This window comes from Macrotis lagotis, chromosome 1, assembly GCF_037893015.1.
Source record: "Macrotis lagotis isolate mMagLag1 chromosome 1, bilby.v1.9.chrom.fasta, whole genome shotgun sequence".
NCBI lineage: Eukaryota > Metazoa > Chordata > Mammalia > Peramelemorphia > Peramelidae > Macrotis > Macrotis lagotis.
Window position 1 is genome coordinate 465,352,475 of NC_133658.1, and position 13,154 is coordinate 465,365,628.

The window sequence follows — 13,154 nt, forward strand, 5'->3', positions numbered from 1 at the left end:
CTTTATTATTTCTCAATTTTTTTAATCTTTCATGACTTCAGTCTGAACCATATGTTAATCATCTGGAGTAGATGGAAGTCACATCTTAAGCCTCACCATCAATAGGAACTGTTCTATCTCTAAAGTTCTGAGCTCTGAAATTCTCCACAGAGAATTCTCCTTTCCATTTCTTCCATATCTCACTTCTACTGGACATACTGTTGGCTTTCATAATAATGTCTGGTCATAGTATCATAGACTCTCAAACTTTAAAGAGATACCAAAGACCTTCTAATTCAAACTTTCTCTGAACTGGAATGTAATACTCCTTTCCGTAATGTTCCTCGTAGGTGGATTCTTAGCCTCCACATGAGGAAAGTAATGCAATCCATTTTCACCTGTTCATAGTCAAACATTCTGATTCAGCATAAAGTAAGGAGGACTCTTTCAGTATCATTGTAATCACAAAATGAAATTATATCAAAATTATTACTTGCCCTAAATAATTCATTTGCACTGTAATCTCTTCGTTACCAGTCTTTGGGGGTAGACACTTTATTTTCCCTATTTACGAAAATAGAAAATGAAGGAAGAAATACAAATATCCCTGACCTCACTTAGAAAGTTTAATTATCACCATTTTACAGATGAGGAACACAGTATATATTCATGGTCATACAAATAGTAGTATTAGTGCTAAGAATCTGGAACTTCTCCAAAAATTTTTCTGTTTGAAAAAAGTGCCACTATTTCTGTCTCTCTCTGCCTGGTTTTCTCTCTCTCTCTCTCTCTCTCTCTCTCTCTCTCTCTCTCTCTCTCTCAATTTGGCCTTTTTCTCTTTTACTTTCATCCTCCTCTTCTATTCCTCTTCCTCCTTCTATTCTTTCTCCTTTTTCTCTTCTTCCTCTTCCATCTCCTCCTTCTCTTCCCTCCACCTCATTAGTTCTTCTGAGTCTCATTAGGAAATCTTAGCTTGAAAGTTTTAATCCCTTAATCATTGGAATTGCATCTCTGACCATGTCCCACTCTAATCCCCATTGGTAACTTACTCATCATATTCATCCAGTCCACTAATTCAGGCATATTCCAATCATCATTCACTTCACTTCTTACTCCCCAACTATCTTTACAGTTCCATCAACTTTCTAGCCATTGCATTAGCTTCTTTTCTACCTCAACCCCTCCCTTAGATCCACTCCTTAATCCAGATCCAGTTTAAGAATAAGAATCAAATCAATTCTATCACTATTCCACTCTCCCTATAGAAAAACAACTGTAGGACCAAAACAGATCTTGATTCCAATCTCCAAAATATTCTTTTCTTCCCTTTCTACCATGAAAAATCCCTATAGCATTTACCCTTTCCAGTTCTGCCTCTATCACTTCCATTTTTTTTTTAGGTTTTTGCAAGACAAATGGGGTTAAGTGTCTTGTCCAAGGTCACACAGCTAGGTAATTATTAAGTGTCTGAGGTCAGATTTGAACTCAGGTACTCCTAACTCCAAAGCCGGTATCCACTACAACACCTAGCCGCCCCATCACTTCCATTTTTTAATTTCTTTCTTTGGCAATTGAAGCCTCCTACTCCCTTAGTTACAGAAATAGGAAAAAGGTTGAGGGGTAGTAATATATAGTGTCATGTTCCCATGAGAGTAGAGGCTATGTCTTGTCCTAAACTACCATAGTTATTCTCTGGGACCTTGAGCTTCTAACTGGTGAACATACACCTTGCTTTACCCAGATCTAAATCACAATTTTTTACTCTGCTGTCTTGTTGCTAGTTTCCTATCTATCTTTGGTGAATGTGCAATCTCATTCAAAGAGTCTCCCCATTCAAATTCATGTCTCAGCTCCTCTAAACTTTGTATGGCAGCAAGGTCCCATACTCTTTCATCTTAAAAACTTCACTGGCAAAAGAGTGAACTCCCCTCCCCCCACCCACCCCAAGCTACCTTATTAGTTCTTGAAAAATGAAGGAAGGGTTACAAAAGTCCTGTTGTCTGTTACCATGTGCCCGTTAGAAAACTGAATTCAGAATGAAAAATTCAAGTGCACAACCTTCAAGATGAATCTATAGTACATCATCACTGAGTTCTTTCTTTGTTATATTTTGTATATAGCTTCTAGATTCCCAGCACAGGCCCTGACCACAGACAAGTAAAGGTAGCTAAATAATAAATATTCTTTGGGTGTTTCTGTATATCATGTCAAGAGAATTGAGAGTCAGACACATGCATTACAAAGATACATCTCAATATGAAAACTCTCAAGAGTTTCAATCCTTTGTAACTGCACCTCTTTGCCTCTACTCTGAGTCTTAGATGGAATTTTGCTCAGAAACACTAAGGTGGTTCAGTGTATAGAGAGTATTGAGCATGGAGTTAAGAAGACCTGAGTTCACATGTGGCCTCAGATACTTACTAGCTGTGTGAGCGTGGACATGTCACTTAAGTTAATGGACAAGTTCATTTTCTCAACTATAAAAATGAGGCTGATATCAGCACCTATCTTCCAGGGTTGTTGTGAGGATCAAATGAGAATATTTGAAAAATATTTATAAGAAATATATACATATATACTCATATGTATATTTATTGTTATTCAACAAAGAAGTTGTCTAAATACCTTCATATTTCTAGTACAAGTGTGGGCAGAAGCAACCAGGATTCACCTCTACAAAATGAGCACATAATTGTGTTCTGGGATATTTGATTGATGTTAACACTATTTTTAATGTTGCATACAGACTATAAACTATATTGAGGGAGAGGATATGTTTTAGTTAGCTTATCTTCCCCAGTACCTACAATAATATTCTATTTACAAGAGTGATAGACATATATGTGGGGTAAAAGGAACATGAAAGAGTACCTAAATTCCTGTCTCATTTCTATATTTGTACCCCCCATGGACTAGCCCAGTGAATAGCACCATTATATTGCGCTTTAGGATTTGCAATGAATTTTACAACATTGAAACTACTTGTTCAGATAAGCTTTGTTTGGACACATATTTAGTAAGAAGTTAATATTTATATAATGCTTTTCAGTGAGAAAAATCTGAGATTTTAATATATATAATACTTTAAAATATATATAATATATGCATGCTTTACACTTAGAGTATATGTGTGTTTCTATACATTTTGTGAGGGGATTAATACATTATTTCTGGGCACAAGGCACACAACTTACAAAAATAAAACTTCATTCCTACATGTCTTGATTCTTCTAAACTTTGGCAAGAATTTATATAGGAATCAAAACTGCATTAGGAGACTCTCTTCCTTGTGTTTTTCTGTTCCAAACAAATATTTCTTCCTGGTGTTTAGACTAATATATATCAGAAAAATAAAGGGAAAAATCTAATACAAGTTTTGTTATTTGATTTCTTTTTTCTTATATCATGTAAAATTCTTAAATCTTTTCTTGAGCTAAAGAAATATTTCCAACTGACCTACTCTAGCCTCATTTCCCCATAGTATCTTCCCTTCAGTTTTTGAACTAATATTAGTAGACCCTATGTTTCAAAAAAAAACAAAACAAGTAGTGTTCTGACCCTATTTACCATAATGTTGTATAGTAAATCTCTTAAAAAGGAAAAAAATCTTGCAGATTTAAGTCAAGTCTATACAGGAAAAAATAAAATTAATGAATGTTTAGTAAGTAGAATAGATAGACAACCAATTCAGAACAAACAATAATGTGCTTATTTATTAGTCATTATCTGACAAGAATTAATAAGTATCTAGAGCATATGCATCATCATGGGCATACATGTATTATTTAAAAGGCTGATAAACTTTTAAAGTGTCACAAAGTTTGGCTGATTCTGATCCACCAAAAAAATGACTTGACCTGAACAAATAAAAATTAATGTCAATTTATCACTTTTCTCCCAAGCCTGATCACTAAGATACTGGACATTTCCTTTGAGAGAGTTCAAACCATGCCAAACAATGTATTTGGCCTTTAAGCAAGTGTTATGCCTGGAAAAATAAACTCCTACATATTTTTAAACTATTCAGATTTTTTATCTCTTGGACTTGGGAACTTTGGGCAACAGTTGTTGTGATTCAAATTTGAATAATTATTTTTTATATAAAGATTTTATTTATTTTGAGTTTTACAGTTTTTCCCCTGATCTTTTTTCCCTCCCCTCACCCCCCACAGAAGGCAATTTATCAGTCTTTACATTGTTTCCATGATATACATTGATCCAAATTGAATGTGATGAGAGAGAAATCATATCCTTAAAGAAGAAACATAAAGTATAAGAGATAGCAAGACCAGACAATAAGATATCAGGTTTTTTTCCCTAAATTAAAGGTAATAGTCCTTGGTCTTTGTTCAGACTCCACAATTCTTTCTCTGGATACAGATGGTATTCTCCATTGCAGAGAGCCCCAAATTGTCCCTGATTATTGCACTGATGGAATGAGCAAGTCCATCAAGGTTGACCATCAACCCCATGTTGCTGTTAGCTGTATAGTGTTTTTCTGGTTCTGCTCATCTCACTCAGCATCAATTCATGCAAATCCCTCCAGGCTTCCCTGAATTCCCATCCCACCTGGTTTCTAATGGAACAATAGTGTTCCATGACATACATATATGACAGCTTGCTAAGCCATTCCCCAGTTGAAGGACATTTACTTGATTTCCAATTCTTTGCCACCACAAACAGGGCTGCTATGAATAAATTTGAATAATTATTTAAAATTTCTTAACCCTTTAATGCTCCACAAAGTTTTATTCTCATGTCTCAGTGTCTCATAGTGGTAACTATTATTTTGAAAGTTAGAGCAGCAAAGTGAAAATTCTGGCTGGATGTGGCAGTCCGGAAAAGATGTAACTAAAACTCTGGCTATCTCAAGGACTAGTTTAGCTATCTACTGAGAAACTTGTCTCTAGTAGTTGATCAATTCTATGGTCATGACAATGAATTTTTTTTACATATAGATTGGCATTCATTCTATAGGATTCCCTCCCACTTATAAAAATAACAATTTCCAAGTGATAGACACTAGGGCAAAAGGGACAAAGAACCAAAGAGTTTTTAAATACCCTAGAAATGTTAGCTTAATTATTGAAAGCTCAAACATGAGACAGTAATCCAATGACAAATTCTTTTGTTCATTTATGACTATAGAGTCACCATATTTGTACTCTCATTTGTCCCTAATGTGGTATATATGAAAAAAAGATATAAATAAAAACACTTAAAAAAGCAAAAATGTGAAGCACAGCTGGGGTCAAATATGATGAAAGGAAACTTGCACTGCAAGCAACACAATTCATGGCATAATGAAAGAATTTACATTTGAAGTTATCTATGAATTCAATCACTTGGATTCCCTATTCAGTTATTTAGATAATAAATTATCAATTCTTTGTCCCTTTAAGGTTCAGCAAAGTTAAGCAGTTGGCCAAAGACAGATCTAGAGTCAGTCTTAGGTTTTGTGACCTTGTTCATTCCTCTCTCCATTATAATATGGAAATTATTTTATCACAAAAGCCATCAATCTATTAAAGCTCATTCTCAATAGATGAGCATTCCTTCAGTTTCTCTGATAACCCATTCCCTGGATGACAACTTTATTTATTCATTTATCTATTTATAATCTATCTATTAATTTGCTTTTTATTTATTTTTTCATTCATTCATTTATTCATTTGTGTATTTAATAGTCTGGTTGTCCTGTCTCATTGATAACCAATATGAGTATTTTGATCTGTTCTACTTCAACTCTGGGCTACTTCAGCCCTCATTGGGTCCTCTGTTCTTGGGGGCTCACCAAAACAAGGCTGAACTTAATTGACTTAGCCCATTATAGTTCATAGTTTTGAAACTCAAAAGATTCACCATAATCAGCATTTAAAGTAACTGAAATTACAGATATGCACTACTATGCATGACTCTAGGACAATTCTTGCACATAACTCATCACTGAGAATGTTATAGCTTTCTTGCACCCATCATACATATTTCCATTGTTCTTTGAGTTACCTGAAATGTTCCTTCAGAGTCTTTGACATTTCAAGGTTCTCAGACACATAGTATTATTAGTAACAATTTCTGTTAAATATATGGTTTATGACCTGGAAAAATTGGGAAATGGTTGGAAGCACTGTAAAATTTCATCCCTCCCTTATTTTCATTCTTTCCTTTATTTAATCATAGGTCCAATGCACTTGTATGGCCTGTTGCAAATAAATTGCACTGCTACATGAACTCCATTGCTGTTCATCAAACAGCATGTTATAATCTGGAAAATAACCATGTTTCCATCCATTTTTCTACTACACGAAAAGTTAAGGTGAGTCCTTTTCTTTAGTTATGGATCTTTTGAATTTTTTTTTCAGAGTAGGTCTTCCTATTTCATCATGGCTAAAAGTGCAGTGGCCCCTCAAAGGCTCAGTCCTGACCACCATAGCAGCATGGAAGCTTTGACAGCATCATTTTTCACCAGGGCCATTTTGTCTCTCTTTATGAAAGCTTGTGACCCCCTTACTCCTGGGAACTCAGAATATCAGTATCAGATGTGATATGGACTCCTGACTAACTTAGCCCATTGCAACTCAGAACTCCTGATCCTAAACAATCATCAACTTCTCCCAAAAATAGAAATTGCAAGCATACACCACCAAACCCAGCAATTGTGGGTCTTATTAAGGAAACCCTTAAATGTGCTGAGGTTCAAGTCAAACAAAAAATTTATTCACAAATAAGGATATCTAGAGGATCTCACCCACCCACCTACAGGAAAAAAAATCATCTTTTCTCTGGGGTGATATTAGACATCTTTCATCACAGTTGCAAACATATGTAATGAAGATACTTCTTGTTTTACACCTGGAAATTACAATTAGAGAGTAATTCAGAAGAGTTAATTTTGTGGCTATATTTAACTATGGAAGTTTTCATGGTCTTAACTCAGGTATGAGAGACTGCTTGTTGGACCACTGTCTTTAAGGTCAATTGATTCTACTGAGCTTTACTTTTGTTTGTTTATCTTTGGAGGTGGACTAGGATAGAAAATATTTTAAAAATAGTGAATGCAGTGGGATCCTACATTCTCTGTACATTTCAGAAATATAGTCTGCTGTAGGAAATTATTTTTGCAAAGTTGCTAGTTTCCTTATTTTTTCACATCCACAATATGTATGCAGAACATTTTCATAAATATTTTGTAAAGAAGAAAAAGAAGGCATAGAGAAGTCCTTTCTATTGCCTTTTGGGAATATTACCATTATCTGTGATCCCCCCCCCCCATTATTTTGATTACCTTCACCATCTCTGTTACATTTTTGTAAGACAACCCTGCAATGATTTCTGCACCAATCTCCAAGATGGATTTCCTCATTGTATATTTCCTGCCACTACATCTACCTATACAATTAGTATTTACAACTTTCTATAATTATGTAAATCTGAAAGCCTTTTTCTTAGTCTTTTTTACTTTTGTTCTTTTTTGAAATCTACCAGATTTCAAATCCAAGGAAAATATGCTCTTTCCAAAATTAATCATCTCTAACTTCATCACCATGCTGCTAATTCAAACCTAGATTGACCTCCCCTCTTGAGTGGAGGGCTGAAGGATTAAGTACTAAATTCCTCCCAATGCCTTACTTTATGGAGAGCAGAAACTGAATTTTTATTGCCCCACCCTATACCTACTATTGTCTCAAGTTTCACCTCCTTTTAGCAAGATGCCAGATCACACCCACAATTATTATCCTGGGTTTCCTTCCTTTACTAATCCACCTTTCCAAACTCCTTCTGTTTGTTGTCCTCTGTGAATTCCTTGAGGGCAGGGGTTATCTTTCATTTTATTAATTGTATCCCAATGAAAATATTAGTGTTTGGCAAATAGTAGGTCTTTCAGAAATGTTTATTAGATTGTATTGGATTAAGATTTCTTCCTTGTTTTCTGGTTTCCAAATAAAGAGGAGAGCCCAGGAAAAAAAAACAACAACTTCTTGGAGCAGTGAGACAGTCTTGGGGACAAAGTGCTAGAAGTTTGGAAGACTTGAATTCAAATTCTTCCTCAGAAACTCACTAATTGTATGACCCTGGGAAAATCATTTAACTTCTGTTTGTCTCAGTTTTCTTATCTATTAAAATGAGGAAAATATAAGGCTTTACTTCTCAGATATATCATTAAGAAGGGTATCTAGAGAGTACAATGGACAGAGTTCAAATTCAACCTCCAACATTTTACACTTATAAGCTATGTGTGACCTTGAGCAAGTACTGACTGATTCACATCCAGGAGCATCTCCAATCATCCTGACTCATATCTGGCCATTGGCTTTTGAAGAGACAGTGAGACTGGTGACTTGGTACAGAACACCCGTCACTCAAATCCAATTCACTTGCTTGTCATGGCATCACCTTCCTGTTAGTCTTCTTTGAGAATGAAGGACAAACATCATCATCATTATTTTTATGACCTGGAAAAATTGGGAAATGGTTGGAAGCCCTGCAAAATTTCATCCCCTCCCTTATTTTCATTATTTCCTTTATTTAATCCTTTATTTAATTTTTGCAAGGCAGTGGGGTTAAATAGCTTTCCCAAGGCCAAACAACTAGGTAACCATTAAGTGTCTGAGGTCTCATTTGAACCCAGGTAGCCCTGACTCCAGGGCTGGTGCTCTATGAACTGTACTACCTAGCTGCCCCATCATCATCATTATTAAGATCAAGTCAGATATTTGTAAACTTTGTCACAAATCTTAAAGTACTCTATAAATGCTAGGAGTTACTATCATTGTTGTTGTTATTAATGATCACTGGTGTTGATATCAGGAAAGTCTGATTTGAAATGCTACCTCAGATATGTGTTTTATTTGTCATATTCTTTGTGACAAGTCAATCTCTCTCAATCTCTATTTCCTTACCCTCTAAGGATCTTTCAACTCTAGATCTATGAACTAATGATCCTTCCGAAAATTGTAAAAATCTTCTCTAATTCCTTGTTTCCTGTCTTGTTGTAGTTAACTGTGCCTTCCACCTTAGGGGAAATGTCCTTTAGAACGGAAGAAGAGGCAGCTAGGTGGCATAGTGGATAAAGCCAGCCCTGGAGTCAGGAGTACTTGGGTTCAAATCCGGTCTCAGACACTTAATAATTACCTAGCTGTGTGGCCTTAGGCAAGCCACTTAACCCCATCTGCCTTACAAAAAACCTAAAAAAAAAAAAAAAAAAGACAGGAAGAAACCTATATTAAAAAAAAGTTTATTTCAATTTCCTCTTTTCTCAGGTCCCATTATTAAAGTTCCTTATCAGTCTTGGAAATAGATCTATAACTGAAATAGGACCTTAGACATTCAAGTCTTCCAAACTTCTAGCACTTTGTCCCCAAGACTGTCTCACTGCCCCTAAGAAGTTGGGTTTTTTTTTTCCTGGACTCTCCTCTTTATCTTTTATTTTATCGTTAAGTAAATTGTCAAATTGGTAATCAGTGGCAGAACCAAGATTTAAATCCTCATGTCTGAAATCTGAATGTAGGATGCACCCTTCTTCCTCATCAGAATGTCATTCTTCTGACACATATTTCTTTTTTCTCTTCCATACCACAGGCTCTTTTGTTTTAATATTGGGGAAAGCAAAAGAACAATAAGTTAATTAGGCAAATGAATTTCTGGTAAAAAAAAATCATGAGTACAGTAATTCCCTCCAAGGTAACATAATAAGCCATGACTATTGTGGTGCTGCTAATGTTAGGAATTTTAAGTATGATGGAAAATAAGTTAAGAAAATAGTTTTATTAAGGTTAACTCAAGTCACACACTTTTGGTAGATGATTGCTTTTGTCTTCTTAGTATAAAATGTTTGACAGTTCATGACATATGTATAACAAAGGGGAAGACATTGTCAGGCAGGAAAACTTGGTTTTCAGACCCGCCTACAAGGCAGTGAGAACACTCTCTCTCTCTCTCCTTTCTTCTAAAATATATAGCCTATAAGACCATCTGACCTACCCCATGAAGGAATTGGAGGGCAATAGTCTCCCTCACCCTAGGAGAAATGGTGAGGTATTCCTTGCTAGTGGACCCCTCTTCTGCCTGAATCAATACCCTGCCTTGCTTCTTTACTTTGAGATTTTTTTCACTAATATACTGGATCAAATTGTGATCCCAAGATAGATGTTTGCAACTTTGGAGGCAAACTTGTGGAGCTGAGAGTTTAAGAGTTGTGTAATTCTTCCATCAGTGCTGGCTTCACTATGAGAGATAATTCCTACAAAGAAAAGATAACCACCAAAAAGGTACTATCCCTGGCTTAGTTTGCCAGAACACATGGATCTTGAAGAAGGCAGTACAAGTTGAGGTGCCTGACAATCCTAGAGAATATTTCATACTTTTTGGGTTAAGTATCAAACTACTGGAAAGTTTTATAGTTATTATAAATTAGTTTGCTTAAATTTTATTAATCAGCTTAGAAAAATTTTTTTGAGCTAGCATTTATGCTGTGTAAAGGAAATAAATAACAGTCTTATATCTGACCTACATTTTGCTTTCTATTTGACTCAAATCTAAGTTTGGAGATATTCTTCCTCCTGTTTTAGGGTGAGGTAAAAAGAAACAGGAAGTTTGAAAAGAGGAACTTAATCCCTCTCTTTGAATATTAGTGCTCTCCAGAAAAGAACCTGGTCTGAATGCATTGGTTCAAAGACAATATGGGATTCAGTAGGAGAAGAAGCTTGATTCCTGTTTTTTGATTAATTATACCAGCTTAGAATGCAATTTTATTTAACGTATCATCTCCTAGTTCTGCTTTACTCTGTGTTTGTATTTAGGTATTATGATTGCTATTCTCCTTCTTCAATGCAAGTTTCTGACTTTGAGCCTCTTCCACATACCTCGGATTAGTTCCCATGTAACACATTGGGTTCTATTTTTTTGTGTGTGATTGTCTACAGTTCCAACTCCTGAGAAAATACTTTCTATCTCACTAGACATCTAGCCATTGAAAATTGTGAAAGTTCTTTAAATCAACTTTACTTCTTTCTATTTCTCTATGCCAGTAATTTACAGACTTTTTCAATTTGTTGTTTGTTATTTTTCATGATTGAAAAATGAAAATGAAAATGAAAAATGAAAAATTGAACATGATTGTTCAACTTTTGTGACTTCGTTTAGGGTTTTTTTCAGCAAAGATACTATATGGTTTACTGTTGCTTCTCTAGCTCTCTTTACAGATGAGGAAACTGAGTAAATAGACTTAAATGACTTGCCTAGGGTCACACAGTCAGTAGGTACCTGAGACCATATTTGAACTCAGGAAGATCTCTTCTTGACTTCAGGCCTGACATTCAATTTACTGTATACCTAGCTGCCTCCATTCATCCTTGAATGCCTTAATATTCTTTAATATCACTGAAGACTCAAAAAAATCTTTTGTTTCTATATAAATATATATATTTCTACATAAGAAATTATTAATTAATTAATAAAAAATATTAACATTTTTTACCCCATTGATCTCCTAAAATGCTCTTTAAGATGCCCAGAGATCCCTGGATCACATTTTGAGAGTCTCTGTTGTATACATTACTGTCTTATTTTGATGCAAGTTTATAATGTCCTCCAATAAAAGAAGAAGGTTTCTGACACATCTCTTATCATAGTTCCCACAATCAAGGTGAAGCTTTTATTTTCCCATTGTACTATGATAAGAGATGTGTCTTTTCAGGTTCTATTCCCAGTACTTTGCTAAAACTTAAATGATATACTTTGCGTTTTTATGATGGTTTTCAAATTGTCTCATAAACTATTCATTCCTATCTTTCATTGTCCTTTTTTTATTTCAAGCAACCCTTTATGAGAAAAAAAGATGAGTGAATAAGATAAGAGTTAAAGATATGCATAAAACATGTAAACCCCTTGAGATTATTGATAGATCTTTTTATCATTTTTTTGTATTCCTTTCCTTAATCCCTAGTATAGTCTGGTATATAGTAGGCACTCAATAAATTCTTGTTCATTTATATGCAGTGTCCTCAATCAAATAAAATTAGTCTCTCTTTAAGATCCCTTGTGAGTTTAAAATTCTAGCTAAAGTATTTTACTTTAAAGGAGAGAAAAGAATCAACATAGAAAATTTGCTGATTCTTAGTACTTTGATGACTTTTTTTTTCAAAAGCTAGATTTATGATTTCTCCTGGTGTAAAAAGCCCCAACTGAGGAGTTGTATTTACAGTCTTGGAGATTTTTTTTGCATCATTGAGAAGACCATAGCCAATATGTAAAAGATAGGATTTTGCCTGTCTTTCTGATCCAAGTCTTCTCTTTAAGCTCTCCCACAAAGGTGTCAAACATTCAGTCAGCTGGTTTCATTTGCATAATTCAACAACACTGTTGAGTACAGACCAAACATTTATTTTAAAAAATAAAAATACTACATAATGCTAATGTGATTTTCTAAATCAATATGGAGCTCTTATACTTTTCCTTATATAAAATTTAGTAAATTCTGTCTCTATTTGAGTTTGACACCACTGCTCTTTCTGATTATTATCATCTACTAGATTAAGAGGGAATCATTCCTACTGTCTTGGCAAGGAGAAAGTTCAGCTTCCCAATTTCTGGCAGGTAAGAGAATAGAAAGAAAGTAATAACTGACAGATATCTCTGCCTCCATCATACTACCCTTGCACACCAAAGGTAATGTTGTTGGACTATCCCCCTTTATCTTAGAAATGTTGTTCTCCCTAGTGAGTAGACTTTATAAAACTATTTATATCATATTTCAGTTACATTATGATTAAGTAGACTTGGAAAACTAACCACCACGTGAAGCATTAATTTCGATGGAAAATGTTTTCAAAGCTCCAAACAACTTACTTAAATTAAAAGTCAATGGCTGGAACACAGCCCATACCAACATTAAGGACTACAGGATTTTAATGTCAGGGTAAAGAAAGAAACCTTAAGGGAGAAAAACATCACCATGTTTCTTAATAGAGACACATTTGGCAAGTTCATCATACCTCATGTGAAATTTGTACACTCAAAACATTTTTCTCTTTTGACAAATATTCATAATACCTCATCAGTATGAATCAATGAGGGTAGGAATTCTGTTACCAAAGTCTCAATAAGTTCATTTAAAAAAGACTTAATTTACAAATTCATGATCTTTTCCTGCTTAAGTTCAAAACAAATGGTGCCTT

At 34.7% G+C, this 13,154-nt stretch overlaps 1 long non-coding RNA gene across 1 annotated transcript in view; it reads left to right on the forward strand.

The window, feature by feature from the left end:
* Window positions 1-13,154, forward strand: part of LOC141506657 (uncharacterized) — a 103,770-nt gene that overhangs the window by 13,214 nt on the left and 77,402 nt on the right. Inside the window, exon 2 of the long non-coding RNA XR_012473957.1 lies at window positions 6,160-6,295. This is a non-coding gene — a long non-coding RNA (uncharacterized LOC141506657). The remainder of the gene's footprint in view (window positions 1-6,159; window positions 6,296-13,154) is intronic.